This window comes from Pseudochaenichthys georgianus, unplaced genomic scaffold (assembly GCF_902827115.2).
Source record: "Pseudochaenichthys georgianus unplaced genomic scaffold, fPseGeo1.2 scaffold_733_arrow_ctg1, whole genome shotgun sequence".
Classification (NCBI taxonomy): Eukaryota; Metazoa; Chordata; class Actinopteri; order Perciformes; family Channichthyidae; genus Pseudochaenichthys; species Pseudochaenichthys georgianus.
Genome location: NW_027263286.1, coordinates 5,001 through 20,000, shown reverse-complemented (window position 1 = coordinate 20,000; position 15,000 = coordinate 5,001). Strand labels below are relative to the sequence as shown.

At 41.2% G+C, this 15,000-nt stretch overlaps 19 non-coding genes across 19 annotated transcripts; all 19 read left to right on the top strand.

Annotated features, from left to right (window-relative positions):
- The first annotated feature begins 202 nt into the window (after nt 1-202).
- Nucleotides 203-275, top strand: trnar-ccu (transfer RNA arginine (anticodon CCU)). The gene has a single exon. It is a non-coding gene; the product is annotated as a tRNA-Arg (tRNA).
- Nucleotides 276-822: 547 nt separating this feature from the next.
- On the top strand, nt 823-895 carry trnar-ccu (transfer RNA arginine (anticodon CCU)). Its single transcript has one exon. It is a non-coding gene; the product is annotated as a tRNA-Arg (tRNA).
- Nucleotides 896-1,152: 257 nt separating this feature from the next.
- Nucleotides 1,153-1,225, top strand: trnar-ccu (transfer RNA arginine (anticodon CCU)). Its single transcript has one exon. It is a non-coding gene; the product is annotated as a tRNA-Arg (tRNA).
- A 705-nt stretch (nt 1,226-1,930) lies between these two features.
- trnar-ccu (transfer RNA arginine (anticodon CCU)) lies at nt 1,931-2,003 on the top strand. Its single transcript has one exon. It is a non-coding gene; the product is annotated as a tRNA-Arg (tRNA).
- A 547-nt stretch (nt 2,004-2,550) lies between these two features.
- trnar-ccu (transfer RNA arginine (anticodon CCU)) lies at nt 2,551-2,623 on the top strand. Its single transcript has one exon. It is a non-coding gene; the product is annotated as a tRNA-Arg (tRNA).
- A 257-nt stretch (nt 2,624-2,880) lies between these two features.
- On the top strand, nt 2,881-2,953 carry trnar-ccu (transfer RNA arginine (anticodon CCU)). The gene has a single exon. It is a non-coding gene; the product is annotated as a tRNA-Arg (tRNA).
- A 705-nt stretch (nt 2,954-3,658) lies between these two features.
- trnar-ccu (transfer RNA arginine (anticodon CCU)) lies at nt 3,659-3,731 on the top strand. The gene has a single exon. It is a non-coding gene; the product is annotated as a tRNA-Arg (tRNA).
- Nucleotides 3,732-4,649: 918 nt separating this feature from the next.
- trnar-ccu (transfer RNA arginine (anticodon CCU)) lies at nt 4,650-4,722 on the top strand. The gene has a single exon. It is a non-coding gene; the product is annotated as a tRNA-Arg (tRNA).
- A 1,238-nt stretch (nt 4,723-5,960) lies between these two features.
- Nucleotides 5,961-6,033, top strand: trnar-ccu (transfer RNA arginine (anticodon CCU)). The gene has a single exon. It is a non-coding gene; the product is annotated as a tRNA-Arg (tRNA).
- A 273-nt stretch (nt 6,034-6,306) lies between these two features.
- On the top strand, nt 6,307-6,379 carry trnar-ccu (transfer RNA arginine (anticodon CCU)). Its single transcript has one exon. It is a non-coding gene; the product is annotated as a tRNA-Arg (tRNA).
- A 1,206-nt stretch (nt 6,380-7,585) lies between these two features.
- Nucleotides 7,586-7,658, top strand: trnar-ccu (transfer RNA arginine (anticodon CCU)). The gene has a single exon. It is a non-coding gene; the product is annotated as a tRNA-Arg (tRNA).
- Nucleotides 7,659-8,846: 1,188 nt separating this feature from the next.
- trnar-ccu (transfer RNA arginine (anticodon CCU)) lies at nt 8,847-8,919 on the top strand. Its single transcript has one exon. It is a non-coding gene; the product is annotated as a tRNA-Arg (tRNA).
- Nucleotides 8,920-9,265: 346 nt separating this feature from the next.
- Nucleotides 9,266-9,338, top strand: trnar-ccu (transfer RNA arginine (anticodon CCU)). The gene has a single exon. It is a non-coding gene; the product is annotated as a tRNA-Arg (tRNA).
- Nucleotides 9,339-10,535: 1,197 nt separating this feature from the next.
- On the top strand, nt 10,536-10,608 carry trnar-ccu (transfer RNA arginine (anticodon CCU)). Its single transcript has one exon. It is a non-coding gene; the product is annotated as a tRNA-Arg (tRNA).
- Nucleotides 10,609-11,784: 1,176 nt separating this feature from the next.
- On the top strand, nt 11,785-11,857 carry trnar-ccu (transfer RNA arginine (anticodon CCU)). The gene has a single exon. It is a non-coding gene; the product is annotated as a tRNA-Arg (tRNA).
- A 419-nt stretch (nt 11,858-12,276) lies between these two features.
- On the top strand, nt 12,277-12,349 carry trnar-ccu (transfer RNA arginine (anticodon CCU)). Its single transcript has one exon. It is a non-coding gene; the product is annotated as a tRNA-Arg (tRNA).
- A 1,175-nt stretch (nt 12,350-13,524) lies between these two features.
- Nucleotides 13,525-13,597, top strand: trnar-ccu (transfer RNA arginine (anticodon CCU)). Its single transcript has one exon. It is a non-coding gene; the product is annotated as a tRNA-Arg (tRNA).
- A 347-nt stretch (nt 13,598-13,944) lies between these two features.
- On the top strand, nt 13,945-14,017 carry trnar-ccu (transfer RNA arginine (anticodon CCU)). The gene has a single exon. It is a non-coding gene; the product is annotated as a tRNA-Arg (tRNA).
- A 711-nt stretch (nt 14,018-14,728) lies between these two features.
- trnar-ccu (transfer RNA arginine (anticodon CCU)) lies at nt 14,729-14,801 on the top strand. The gene has a single exon. It is a non-coding gene; the product is annotated as a tRNA-Arg (tRNA).
- The last annotated feature ends 199 nt before the right edge of the window (nt 14,802-15,000 follow it).

Here is a 15,000-nt window from a genome sequence, read left to right as displayed (position 1 = left end):
AGCTAAAGGTGGCTAATGTTGGGCTATAAAGGTACTGCAGCACGGTCACATGACTTCACGTCACTACCACTAAGCTAAAGGTGGCTAATGTTAGCCGTGATGACATAGTCGTCTCATTTAGACACTCGTTAGCAATCAACGTTTTTAAATGTGAAATACTTTGTATGTGTGAACTCTACAGTACTAAACCACATGATATATAGCCCCAGTGGCCCAATGGATAAGGCACTGGCCTCCTAAGCCAGGGATTGTGGGTTCGAGTCCCATCTGGGGTAAAATGTTGTTGACTGGCAGCATCATAGCTTTGGAAGGTGGACTTCTCTGAGTCCTTTGAGCAAGGTTTGTGCATGCTAGGTTGGGCTATGAAGGAACTACAGGAAGCTGAATTCAAGTCACCACCGCTTAGCTCCAGGAGGATAATGTTGGGTGATAAAGGAACTACAGCACGGTCACATGACTTCATGTCACCACCGCTAAGCTAAAGGAGGCTAATGTTGGGCTATAAAGGAACTACAGCACGGTCACATGACTTCACGCCACCACCGCTAAGCTAAAGGTGGCTAATGTTGGGCTATAAAGGTACTACAGCACGGTCACATGACTTCACGTCACCACCGCTAAGCTAAAGGTGGCTAATGTTGGGCTATAAAGGTACTGCAGCACGGTCACATGACTTCACGTCACTACCACTAAGCTAAAGGTGGCTAATGTTAGCCGTGATGACATAGTCGTCTCATTTAGACACTCGTTAGCAATCAACGTTTTTAAATGTGAAATACTTTGTACGTGTGAACTCCACAGTACTAAACCACATGATATATAGCCCCAGTCGCCCAATGGATAAGGCACTGGCCTCCTAAGCCAGGGATTGTGGGTTCGAGTCCCATCTGGGGTAAAATGTTGTTGACTGGCAGCATCATAGCTTTGGAAGGTGGACTTCTCTGAGTCCTCTGAGCAAGGTTTGTGCATGCTAGGTTGGGCTATGAAGGAACTACAGCATCTAAGCTAAAGGAAGCTGACTTCAAGTCACCACCGCTAAGCTCCAGGTGGCTAATGTTGGCCGTAATGACATTTAGTCGTCTCATTTAGACACTCGTTAGCAACCAACGTTTTGAAATGTGAAATCCACAGTACTAAACTACATGATGTATAGCCCCAGTGGCCCAATGGATAAGGCACTGGCCTCCTAAGCCAGGGATTGTGGGTTCGAGTCCCATCTGGGGTAAAATGTTGTTGACTGGCAGCATCATAGCTTTGGAAGGTGGACTTCTCTGAGTCCTCTGAGTAAGGTTTGTGCATGCTAGGTTGGGCTATGAAGGAACTACAGCATCTAAGCTAAAGGAAGCTGACTTCAAGTCACCACCGCTTACCTCCAGGAGGATAATGTTGGGCGATAAAGGAACTACAGCACGGTCACATGACTTCATGCCACCACCGCTTAGCTCCAGGAGGCGAATGTTGGGCTATAAAGGAACTACAGCACAGTCACATGACTTCACGTCACTACAGCTAAGCTAAAGGAGGCGAATGTTGGGCTATAAAGGAACTACAGCACGGTCACATGACTTCACGTCACCACCACTAAGCTAAAGGAGGCGAATGTTGGGCTATAAAGGAACTACAGCACGGTCACATGACTTCACGTCAACACCGCTAAGCTAAAGGAGGCGAATGTTGGGCTATAAAGGTACTATAGCACGGTCACATGACTTCACGTCACTACCACTAAGCTAAAGGTGGCTAATGTTGGGCTATAAAGGTACTGCAGCACGGTCACATGACTTCACGTCACTACCACTAAGCTAAAGGTGGCTAATGTTAGCCGTGATGACATAGTCGTCTCATTTAGACACTCGTTAGCAATCAACGTTTTTAAATGTGAAATACTTTGTATGTGTGAACTCTACAGTACTAAACCACATGATATATAGCCCCAGTGGCCCAATGGATAAGGCACTGGCCTCCTAAGCCAGGGATTGTGGGTTCGAGTCCCATCTGGGGTAAAATGTTGTTGACTGGCAGCATCATAGCTTTGGAAGGTGGACTTCTCTGAGTCCTTTGAGCAAGGTTTGTGCATGCTAGGTTGGGCTATGAAGGAACTACAGGAAGCTGAATTCAAGTCACCACCGCTTAGCTCCAGGAGGATAATGTTGGGTGATAAAGGAACTACAGCACGGTCACATGACTTCATGTCACCACCGCTAAGCTAAAGGAGGCTAATGTTGGGCTATAAAGGAACTACAGCACGGTCACATGACTTCACGCCACCACCGCTAAGCTAAAGGTGGCTAATGTTGGGCTATAAAGGTACTACAGCACGGTCACATGACTTCACGTCACCACCGCTAAGCTAAAGGTGGCTAATGTTGGGCTATAAAGGTACTGCAGCACGGTCACATGACTTCACGTCACTACCACTAAGCTAAAGGTGGCTAATGTTAGCCGTGATGACATAGTCGTCTCATTTAGACACTCGTTAGCAATCAACGTTTTTAAATGTGAAATACTTTGTACGTGTGAACTCCACAGTACTAAACCACATGATATATAGCCCCAGTGGCCCAATGGATAAGGCACTGGCCTCCTAAGCCAGGGATTGTGGGTTCGAGTCCCATCTGGGGTAAAATGTTGTTGACTGGCAGCATCATAGCTTTGGAAGGTGGACTTCTCTGAGTCCTCTGAGCAAGGTTTGTGCATGCTAGGTTGGGCTATGAAGGAACTACAGCATCTAAGCTAAAGGAAGCTGACTTCAAGTCACCACCGCTAAGCTCCAGGTGGCTAATGTTGGCCGTAATGACATTTAGTCGTCTCATTTAGACACTCGTTAGCAACCAACGTTTTGAAATGTGAAATCCACAGTACTAAACTACATGATGTATAGCCCCAGTGGCCCAATGGATAAGGCACTGGCCTCCTAAGCCAGGGATTGTGGGTTCGAGTCCCATCTGGGGTAAAATGTTGTTGACTGGCAGCATCATAGCTTTGGAAGGTGGACTTCTCTGAGTCCTCTGAGTAAGGTTTGTGCATGCTAGGTTGGGCTATGAAGGAACTACAGCATCTAAGCTAAAGGAAGCTGACTTCAAGTCACCACCGCTTACCTCCAGGAGGATAATGTTGGGCGATAAAGGAACTACAGCACGGTCACATGACTTCATGCCACCACCGCTTAGCTCCAGGAGGCGAATGTTGGGCTATAAAGGAACTACAGCACAGTCACATGACTTCACGTCACTACCGCTAAGCTAAAGGAGGCGAATGTTGGGCTATAAAGGAACTACAGCACGGTCACATGACTTCACGTCACCACCACTAAGCTAAAGGAGGCGAATGTTGGGCTATAAAGGAACTACAGCACGGTCACATGACTTCAAGCCACCACCGCTAAGCTAAAGGTGGCTAATGTTGGGCTATAAAGGTACTACAGCACGGTCACATGACTTCACGTCACCACCGCTAAGCTAAAGGTGGCTAATGTTGGGCTATAAAGGTACTGCAGCACGGTCACATGACTTCACGTCACTACCACTAAGCTAAAGGTGGCTAATGTTAGCCGTGATGACATAGTCGTCTCATTTAGACACTCGTTAGCAATCAACGTTTTTAAATGTGAAATACTTTGTACGTGTGAACTCCACAGTACTAAACCACATGATATATAGCCCCAGTGGCCCAATGGATAAGGCACTGGCCTCCTAAGCCAGGGATTGTGGGTTCGAGTCCCATCTGGGGTAAAATATTGTTGACTGGCAGCATCATAGCTTTGGAAGGTGGACCGTGCTAATGTTGGGCTATAAAGCAACTGCAGCACGGTCACATGACTTCATGTCACCACCACTAAGCTAAAGGTGGCTAATGTTGGCCGTGATGACATAGTCGTCTCATTTAGAAGGTGGACTTCTCTAAATCCTCTGAGCAAGGTTGGTGCATGATAGGTTGGGCTATGAAGGAACTACAGCATCTAAGCTAAAGGAAGCTGTCTTCAAGTCACCACCGCTAAGCTAAAGGAGGCTAATGTTGGGCTATAAAGGAACTACAGCATGGTCACATGACTTCACGTCACTACCGCTAAGCTAAAGGTGGCTAATATTGGGCTATTAAGGTACTACAGCTCGGTCACATGACTTCACGCCACCACCGCAAAGCTAAAGGAGAATAATGTTGGGCTATAAAGGTACTACAGCTTGGTCACATGACTTCACGTCACCACCGCTAAGCTAAAGGTGGCTAATGTTGGCCGTGATGACATTTAGTCATCTCATTTGGAAGGTGGACTTCTCTAAATCCTCTGAGCAAGGTTGGTGCATGATAGGTTGGGCTATGAAGGAACTACAGCATCTAAGCTAAAGGAAGCTGTCTTCAAGTCACCACCGCTAAGCTAAAGGAGGCTAATGTTGGGCTATAAAGAAACTACAGCATGGTCACATGACTTCACGTCACTACCGCTAAGCTAAAGGTGGCTAATGTTGGGCTATAAAGGAACTTCAGCGCGGTCACATGACTTCACGTCACCACCGCTAAGCTAAAGGAGGCTAATGTTGGCCGTGATGACATTTAGTCGTCTCATTTAGACACTCGTTAGCAACCAACGTTTTTAAATGTGAAATACTTTGTACGTGTGAACTCTACAGTACTAAACTAGATGATGTATAGCCCCAGTGGCCCAATGGATAAGGCACTGGCCTCCTAAGCCAGGGATTGTGGGTTTGAGTCCCATCTGGGGTAAAGTGTTGTTGACTGGCAGCATCATAGCTTTGGAAAGTGGACTCTTCTGGATATCTAGTTAGTAAAACACTAAAAACAGCATCTGTAACAACAGAAGTACACAAATTCAGGCACAGAAAACCTTGGATCCTCTGTGTCCTTGAACGCACCACGGTCTACAAACTGCTGCTCATTCTTCTGGGATTTCTATTTTGTGTGAAAGCAGTCACACTTTCTCTGAGTGTTTGAGAGTGGAGCAGCAAACTGAAGAGAGCTGTCCAACCAGAGACCCGATTCAGTTTATTCACCCTCCTCTTCGTCATCCTCTTCCTCCTCCTCTTGCTCCTCCTCTTCCTCCTATTTGTCTTTACTAACCCTGTGACTCCTCTCTCTAATACGATCTTTCCATCACTTTTACTCTTTAAAATGGAAACTACTACCAATATTAATTATGCTGACACATACCATGTTTGTTTTTTTCTCAGAATTGTAACTAAATATCTCTTCGGCTCAGATCTAAAAAAAAAAAAAATACTTCTTTCTGAGAATTCTGAGATTTTCAGAAAGTAAAAAAAAGGAAATATAAGAATTTTGACTTCTCAGAACAAAAAATATATTGCTTTTTTCTCGAATTACAACTTTTTTGTAATCTAATTTCTATCTATCAGAAGAACAAAAAATGTACGTTTAAAAAATTTGACTTTTTTCATAATTCTTAGATTTTCAGAAAATTTCAAAAAATCAAATGTTTTTTTCTTACTTTTTTCTAAGAATTCAAAGAAAAAAAGAAATCACTTTTGGACAGACCTCAATAATGCTTTCTCAAAAATGTGACTTTTTTTCTCAGAATTTTGACATTTTTCTCAGAACCCCCCAAAATAAACTTTTGGTCAGATTGTTTTCCCTCAAAATTCCGAAAATTTCAGAAATTCCAAAAAATATATTCTGGGAATTAAAAATAAAATAAACTTGCGGTCAGACCTGAATAATTGTTTCTCAAAAATGTGAAATTTTTCTCTGAATTTTGACTATTTTCTCAGAACTCAAAACTTTTGTAACTTTGCTCAGAGCCCTGTCTGCTATCAGAGGGTCTGTGTGCTGATGAGCCTATCAGAGGGTCTCTGTGCTGCCCACACTTCAGAGTGGGCTGTGGAGAGAAGCTCTGCTCATTGTAGAGCTTCATCTCTGCTGAAAATAAAAACAATAGAAGAGCAGAGTCATACGGACACAGAGCTGCAGACAATAGAGAGGTTCATGTAGCCCCAGTGGCCCAATGGCTAAGGCACTGGCCTCCTAAGCCAGGGATTGTGGGTTCGAGTCCCATCTGGGGTAAAATGTTGTTGTCTGGCAGCATCATAGCTTTGGAAGGTGGACTTCTCTGAGTCCTCTGAGCAAGGTTTGTGCATGCTAGGTTGGGCTATAAAGGAACTACAGCATCTAAGCTAAAGGAAGCTGACTTCAAGTCACCACCGCTAAGCTCCAGGAGGCTAATGTTGGCCGTGATGACATAGTCGTCTCATTTAGACACTCGTTAGCAACCAACGTTTTTAAATGTGAAATACTTTGTACGTGTGAACTCCACAGTACTAAACCACATGATGTATAGCCCCAGTGGCCCAATGGATAAGGCACTGGCCTCCTAAGCCAGGGATTGTGGGTTCGAGTCCCATCTGGGGTAAATTGTTGTTGACTGGCAGCATCATAGCTTTGGAAGGTGGACTCTTCTGGATATCTAGTTAGTAAAACACTAAAAACAGCATCTGTAACAACAGAAGTACACAAATTCAGGCACAGAAAACCTTGGATCCTCTGTGTCCTTGAATGCACCACGGTCTACAAACTGCTGCTCATTCTTCTGGGATTTCTATTTTGTGTGAAAGCAGTCACACTTTCTCTGAGTGTTTGAGAGTGGAGCAGCAAACTGAAGAGAGCTGTCCAACCAGAGACCCGATTCAGTTTATTCACCCTCCTCTTCGTCATCCTCTTCCTCCTCCTCTTGCTCCTCCTCTTCCTCCTATTTGTCTTTACTAACCCTGTGACTCCTCTCTCTAATACGATCTTTCCATCACTTTCACTCTTTAAAATGGAAACTACTACCAATATTAATTATGCTGACACATACCATGTTTGTTTTTTTCTCAGAATTGTAACTAAATATCTCTTCGGCTCAGATCTAAAAAAAAAAAAATACTTCTTTCTGAGAATTCTGAGATTTTCAGAAAGTAAAAAAAAAGAAATATAAGAATTTTGACTTCTCAGAACAAAAAATATATTGCTTTTTTCTCGAATTACAACTTTTTTGTAATCTAATTTCTATCTATCAGAAGAACAAAAAATGTACGTTTAAAAAATTAAAAAATTTGACTTTTTTCATAATTCTTAGATTTTCAGAAAATTTCAAAAAATCAAATGTTTTTTTCTTACTCTTTTCTAGGAATTCAAAGAAAAGCAGAAATCACTTTTGGTCAGACCTCAATAATGCTTTCACAAAAATGTGACTTTTTTTCTCAGAATTTTGACATTTTTCTCAAAACCCCCCAAAATAAACTTTTGGTCAGATTGTTTTCCCTCAAAATTCTGCAAATTTCAGAAATTCCAAAAAATATATTCTGGGAATTAAAAATAAAATAAACTTGTGGTCAGACCTGAATAATTGTTTCTCAAAAATGTGAAATTTTTCTCTGAATTTTGACTATTTTCTCAGAACTCAAAACTTTTGTAACTTTGCTCAGAGCCCTGTCTGCTATCAGAGGGTCTCTGTGCTGCCCACACTGCAGATTGGGCTGTGGAGAGAAGCTCTGCTCGTTGTAGAGCTTCATCTCTGCAGAGAATAAAGACAGAGTCATACGGACACAGAGCTGCAGACAATAGAGAGGTTCATGTAGCCCCAGTGGCCCAATGGATAAGGCACTGGCCTCCTAAGCCAGGGATTGTGGGTTCGAGTCCCATCTGGGGTAAAGTGTTGTTGACTGGCAGCATCATAGCTTTGGAAGGTGGACTCTTCTGGATATCTAGTTAGTAAAACACTAAAAACAGCATCTGTAACAACAGAAGTACACAAATTCAGGCACAGAAAATCTTGGATCCTTTGTGTCCTTGAACGCACCACGGTCTACTAACTGCTGCTCATTCTTCTGGGATTTCTATTTTGTGTGAAAGCAGTCACACTTTCTCTGAGTGTTTGAGAGTGGAGCAGCAAACTGAAGAGAGCTGTCCAACCAGAGACCCGATTCAGTTTATTCACCCTCCTCTTCGTCATCCTCTTCCTCCTCCTCTTGCTCCTCCTCTTCCTCCTATTTGTCTTTACTAACCCTGTGACTCCTCTCTCTAATACGATCTTTCCATCACTTTCACTCTTTAAAATGGAAACTACTACCAATATTAATTATGCTGACACATACCATGTTTGTTTTTTTCTCAGAACTTTAACTAAATATCTCTTCGGCTCAGATCTAAAAAAAAAAAAACTTCTTTCTGAGAATTCTGAGATTTTCAGAAAGTAAAAAAAAGAAATATAAGAATTTTGACTTTCTTCTCAGAACAAAAAATATATTGCTTTTTTTAATCTAATATTTCTATCTATCAGAAGAACAAAAAATGTACGTTTAAAAAATGTGACTTTTTTCATAATTCTTAGATTTTCAGAAGATTTCAAAAAATCAAATGTTTTTTCTTACTCTTTTCTAGGAATTCAAAGAAAAAAAAAAATCACTTTTGGACAGACCTAAATAATGCTTTCTCAAAAATGTGACTTTTTTTCTCAGAATTTTGACATTTTTCTCAGAACCTCCCAAAATAAACTTTGGTCAGATTATTTTCCCTCAACATTTTGCAAATTTCAGAAATTAAAAAAATATATTCTGGAAATTAAAAATAAAATAAACTTTCGGTCAGACCTGAATAATTGTTTCTCACAAATGTGACATTTTCCTCAGAATTTTTACTTTTTTCTCAGAACTCAACCTTTTTGTAACTTTGGTCAGAGCCCTGTCTGCTATCAGAGGGTCTCTGTACTGCCCACACTTCAGAGTGGGCTGTGGAGAGAAGCTCTGCTCGTTGTCGAGCTTCATCTCTGCTGAAAATAAAGACAATAGAAGAGCAGAGTCATACGGACACAGAGCTGCAGACAATCGGAGGTTAATGTAGCCCCAGTGGCCCAATGGATAAGGCACTGGCCTCCTAAGCCAGGGATTGTGGGTTCGAGTCCCATCTGGGGTAAAATGTTGTTGACTGGCAGCATCATAGCTTTGGAAGGTGGACTTCTCTGAGTTCTCTGAGCAAGGTTTGTGGATGCTTGATTGGGCTATAAAGGAACTACAGCATCTAAGCTAAAGGAAGCTGATTCAAGTCACCACCGCTAAGCTAAAGGTGGCTAATGTTGGGCTATAAAGGAACTACAGCGCGGTCACATGACTTTACGTCACCACCGCTAAGCTAAAGGAGGCTAATGTTCGCCGTGATGACATTTAGTCGTCTCATTTAGACACTCGTTAGCAACCAACGTTTTTAAATGTGAAATACTTTGTACGTGTGAACTCCACAGTACTAAACCACATGATGTATAGCCCCAGTGGCCCAATGGATAAGGCACTGGCCTCCTAAGCCAGGGATTGTGGGTTCGAGTCCCATCTGGGGTAAATTGTTGTTGACTGGCAGCATCATAGCTTTGGAAGGTGGACTCTTCTGGATATCTAGTTAGTAAAACACTAAAAACAGCATCTGTAACAACAGAAGTACACAAATTCAGGCACAGAAAACCTTGGATCCTCTGTGTCCTTGAATGCACCACGGTCTACAAACTGCTGCTCATTCTTCTGGGATTTCTATTTTGTGTGAAAGCAGTCACACTTTCTCTGAGTGTTTGAGAGTGGAGCAGCAAACTGAAGAGAGCTGTCCAACCAGAGACCCGATTCAGTTTATTCACCCTCCTCTTCGTCATCCTCTTCCTCCTCCTCTTGCTCCTCCTCTTCCTCCTATTTGTCTTTACTAACCCTGTGACTCCTCTCTCTAATACGATCTTTCCATCACTTTCACTCTTTAAAATGGAAACTACTACCAATATTAATTATGCTGACACATACCATGTTTGTTTTTTTCTCAGAATTGTAACTAAATATCTCTTCGGCTCAGATCTAAAAAAAAAAAAAATACTTCTGAGATTTTCAGAAAGTAAAAAAAAAGAAATATAAGAATTTTGACTTCTCAGAACAAAAAATATATTGCTTTTTTCTCGAATTACAACTTTTTTGTAATCTAATTTCTATCTATCAGAAGAACAAAAAATGTACGTTTAAAAAATTTGACTTTTTTCATAATTCTTAGATTTTCAGAAAATTTCAAAAAATCAAATGTTTTTTTCTTACTCTTTTCTAGGAATTCAAAGAAAAGCAGAAATCACTTTTGGTCAGACCTCAATAATGCTTTCACAAAAATGTGACTTTTTTTCTCAGAATTTTGACATTTTTCTCAGAACCCCCCAAAATAAACTTTTGGTCAGATTGTTTTCCCTCAAAATTCTGCAAATTTCAGAAATTCCAAAAAATATATTCTGGGAATTAAAAATAAAATAAACTTGTGGTCAGACCTGAATAATTGTTTCTCAAAAATGTGAACTTTTTCTCTGAATTTTGACTATTTTCTCAGAACTCAAAACTTTTGTAACTTTGCTCAGAGCCCTGTCTGCTATCAGAGGGTCTCTGTGCTGCCCACACTGCAGATTGGGCTGTGGAGAGAAGCTCTGCTCGTTGTAGAGCTTCATCTCTGCAGAGAATAAAGACAATAGAAGAGCAGAGTCATACGGACACAGAGCTGCAGACAATAGAGAGGTTCATGTAGCCCCAGTGGCCCAATGGATAAGGCACTGGCCTCCTAAGCCAGGGATTGTGGGTTCGAGTCCCATCTGGGGTAAAGTGTTGTTGACTGGCAGCATCATAGCTTTGGAAAGTGGACTCTTCTGGATATCTAGTTAGTAAAACACTAAAAACAGCATCTGTAACAACAGAAGTACACAAATTCAGGCACAGAAAATCTTGGATCCTTTGTGTCCTTGAACGCACCACGGTCTACTAACTGCTGCTCATTCTTCTGGGATTTCTATTTTGTGTGAAAGCAGTCACACTTTCTCTGAGTGTTTGAGAGTGGAGCAGCAAACTGAAGAGAGCTGTCCAACCAGAGACCCGATTCAGTTTATTCACCCTCCTCTTCGTCATCCTCTTGCTCCTCCTCTTCCTCCTATTTGTCTTTACTAACCCTGTGACTCCTCTCTCTAATACGATCTTTCCATCACTTTCACTCTTTAAAATGGAAACTACTACCAATATTAATTATGCTGACACATACCATGTTTGTTTTTTTCTCAGAACTTTAACTAAATATCTCTTCGGCTCAGATCTAAAAAAAAAAAAACTTCTTTCTGAGAATTCTGAGATTTTCAGAAAGTAAAAAAAAGAAATATAAGAATTTTGACTTTCTTCTCAGAACAAAAAATATATTGCTTTTTTTAATCTAATATTTCTATCTATCAGAAGAACAAAAAATGTACGTTTAAAAAATGTGACTTTTTTCATAATTCTTAGATTTTTAGAAAATTTCAAAAAATCAAATGTTTTTTCTTACTCTTTTCTAGGAATTCAAAGAAAAAAATAAATCACTTTTGGACAGACCTAAATAATGCTTTCTCAAAAATGTGACTTTTTTTCTCAGAATTTTGACATTTTTCTCAGAACCTCCCAAAATAAACTTTGGTCAGATTATTTTCCCTCAACATTTTGCAAATTTCAGAAATTAAAAAAATATATTCTGGAAATTAAAAATAAAATAAACTTTCGGTCAGACCTGAATAATTGTTTCTCACAAATGTGACATTTTCCTCAGAATTTTTACTTTTTTCTCAGAACTCAACCTTTTTGTAACTTTGGTCAGAGCCCTGTCTGCTATCAGAGGGTCTCTGTACTGCCCACACTTCAGAGTGGGCTATGGAGAGAAGCTCTGCTCGTTGTCGAGCTTCATCTCTGCTGAAAATAAAGACAATAGAAGAGCAGAGTCATACGGACACAGAGCTGCAGACAATCGGAGGTTAATGTAGCCCCAGTGGCCCAATGGATAAGGCACTGGCCTCCTAAGCCAGGGATTGTGGGTTCGAGTCCCATCTGGGGTAAAATGTTGTTGACTGGCAGCATCATAGCTTTGGAAGGTGGACTTCTCTGAGTCCTCTGAGCAAGGTTTGTGGATGCTTGATTGGGCTATAAAGGAACTACAGCATCTAAGCTAAAGGAAGCTGATTTCAAGTCACCACCGCTAAGCTAAAGGTGGCTAATGTTGGGCTATAAAGGAACTACAGCGCGGTCACATGACTTCACGTCACTACCGCTAAGCTAAAGGAGGCTAATATTGGGCTATAAAGGAACTACAGCGCGGTCACATGACTTTACGTCACCACCGCTAAGCTAAAGGAGGCTAATGTTCGCCGTGATGACATTTAGTCGTCTCATTTAGACACTCGTTAGCAACCAACGTTTTTAAATGTGAAATACTTTGTACGTGTGAACTCCACAGTACTAAACCACATGATGTATAGCCCCAGTGGCCCAATGGATAAGGCACTGGCCTCCTAAGCCAGGGATTGTGGGTTCGAGTCCCATCTGGGGTAAAGTGTTGTTGACTGGTAGCATCATAGCTTTGGAAAGTGGACTCTTCTGGATATCTAGTTAGTAAAACACTAAAAACAGCATCTGTAACAACAGAAGTACACAAATTCAGGCACAGAAAATCTTGGATCCTTTGTGTCCTTGAACGCACCACGGTCTACTAACTGCTGCTCATTCTTCTGGGATTTCTATTTTGTGTGAAAGCAGTCACACTTTCTCTGAGTGTTTGAGAGTGGAGCAGCAAACTGAAGAGAGCTGTCCAACCAGAGACCCGATTCAGTTTATTCACCCTCCTCTTCGTCATCCTCTTGCTCCTCCTCTTCCTCCTATTTGTCTTTACTAACCCTGTGACTCCTCTCTCTAATACGATCTTTCCATCACTTTCACTCTTTAAAATGGAAACTACTACCAATATTAATTATGCTGACACATACCATGTTTGTTTTTTTCTCAGAACTTTAACTAAATATCTCTTCGGCTCAGATCTAAAAAAAAAAAAAACTTCTTTCTGAGAATTCTGAGATTTTCAGAAAGTAAAAAAAAGAAATATAAGAATTTTGACTTTCTTCTCAGAACAAAAAATATATTGCTTTTTTTAATCTAATATTTCTATCTATCAGAAGAACAAAAAATGTACGTTTAAAAAATGTGACTTTTTTCATAATTCTTAGATTTTAGAAAATTTCAAAAATCAAATGTTTTTTCTTACTCTTTTCTAGGAATTCAAAGAAAAAAATAAATCACTTTTGGGCAGACCTAAATAATGCTTTCTCAAAAATGTGACTTTTTTTCTCAGAATTTTGACATTTTTCTCAGAACCTCCCAAAATAAACTTTGGTCAGATTATTTTCCCTCAACATTTTGCAAATTTCAGAAATTAAAAAAATATATTCTGGAAATTAAAAATAAAATAAACTTTCGGTCAGACCTGAATAATTGTTTCTCACAAATGTGACATTTTCCTCAGAATTTTTACTTTTTTCTCAGAACTCAACCTTTTTGTAACTTTGGTCAGAGCCCTGTCTGCTATCAGAGGGTCTCTGTACTGCCCACACTTCAGAGTGGGCTGTGGAGAGAAGCTCTGCTCGTTGTCGAGCTTCATCTCTGCTGAAAATAAAGACAATAGAAGAGCAGAGTCATACGGACACAGAGCTGCAGACAATCGGAGGTTAATGTAGCCCCAGTGGCCCAATGGATAAGGCACTGGCCTCCTAAGCCAGGGATTGTGGGTTCGAGTCCCATCTGGGGTAAAATGTTGTTGACTGGCAGCATCATAGCTTTGGAAGGTGGACTTCTCTGAGTCCTCTGAGCAAGGTTTGTGGATGCTTGATTGGGCTATAAAGGAACTACAGCATCTAAGCTAAAGGAAGCTGACTTCAAGTCACCATCGCTAAGCTCCAGGAGGCTAATGTTGGGCTATAAAGGAACTTCAGCGCGGTCACATGACTTCACGTCACCACCGCTAAGCTAAAGGAGGCTAATGTTGGCCGTGATGACATTTAGTCGTCTCATTTAGACACTCGTTAGCAACCAACGTTTTTAAATGTGAAATACTTTGTACGTGTGAACTCTACAGTACTAAACTAGATGATGTATAGCCCCAGTGGCCCAATGGATAAGGCACTGGCCTCCTAAGCCAGGGATTGTGGGTTCGAGTCCCATCTGGGGTAAAATGTTGTTGACTGGCAGCATCATAGCTTTGGAAAGTGGACTACTCTGAGTCCTTTGAGCAAGATGAGGCTCTGTTAATGTTTGTGCATGCTAGGCTATAAAGGAACTACAGCACGGTCACATGACTTCACGTCACCACCGCTAAGCTAAAGGTGGCTAATGTTGGGCTATAAAGTAACTACAGCACGGTCACATGACTTCACGTCACCACCGCTAAGCTAAAGGTGGCTAATGTTGGGCTATAAAGGAACTACAGCACGGTCACATGACTTCACGTCACCACCGCTAAGCTCCAGGAGGCTAATGTTGGGCTATAAAGGAACTACAGCACGGTCACATGACTTCACGTCACCACCGCTGTGAAAGCAGTCACACTTTCTCTGAGTGTTTGAGAGTGGAGCAGCAAACTGAAGAGAGCTGTCCAACCAGAGACCCGATTCAGTTTATTCACCCTCCTCTTCCTCCTCCTATTTGTCTTTACTAACCTTTCTTTCCTCACTCTTTAAAATGGAAACTATCGGCAATATTAATTATACTGACACACCTGTACCATGTTTGTTTTTTTCTCAGAACTTTAACTAAATATCTCTTCGAATCAGATCTTTAAAAAAAAAATACATCTCATTTAGACACTCGTTAGCAACCAACGTTTTTAAATGTGAAATACTTTGTACGTGTGATCTCTACAGTACTAAACTACATGATGTATAGCCACAGTGGCCCAATGGATAAGGCACTGGCCTCCTAAGCCAGGGATTGTGGGTTCGAGTCCCATCTGGGGTAAAGTGTTGTTGACTGGCAGCATCATAGCTTTGGAGAGAGGACCCTCCTGGATATCTAGTTAGTAAAACACTAGAAACAGCATCTTGTGTACAGCAAAGGTTAATTGTCTGCTTCCTGCCTCTGTGTCTTTGAACGCACCACGGCTGCCTCAATCATCTCAAGTTATTCCTCAGATAAAAAAATAAAATTCAGTTCTAAA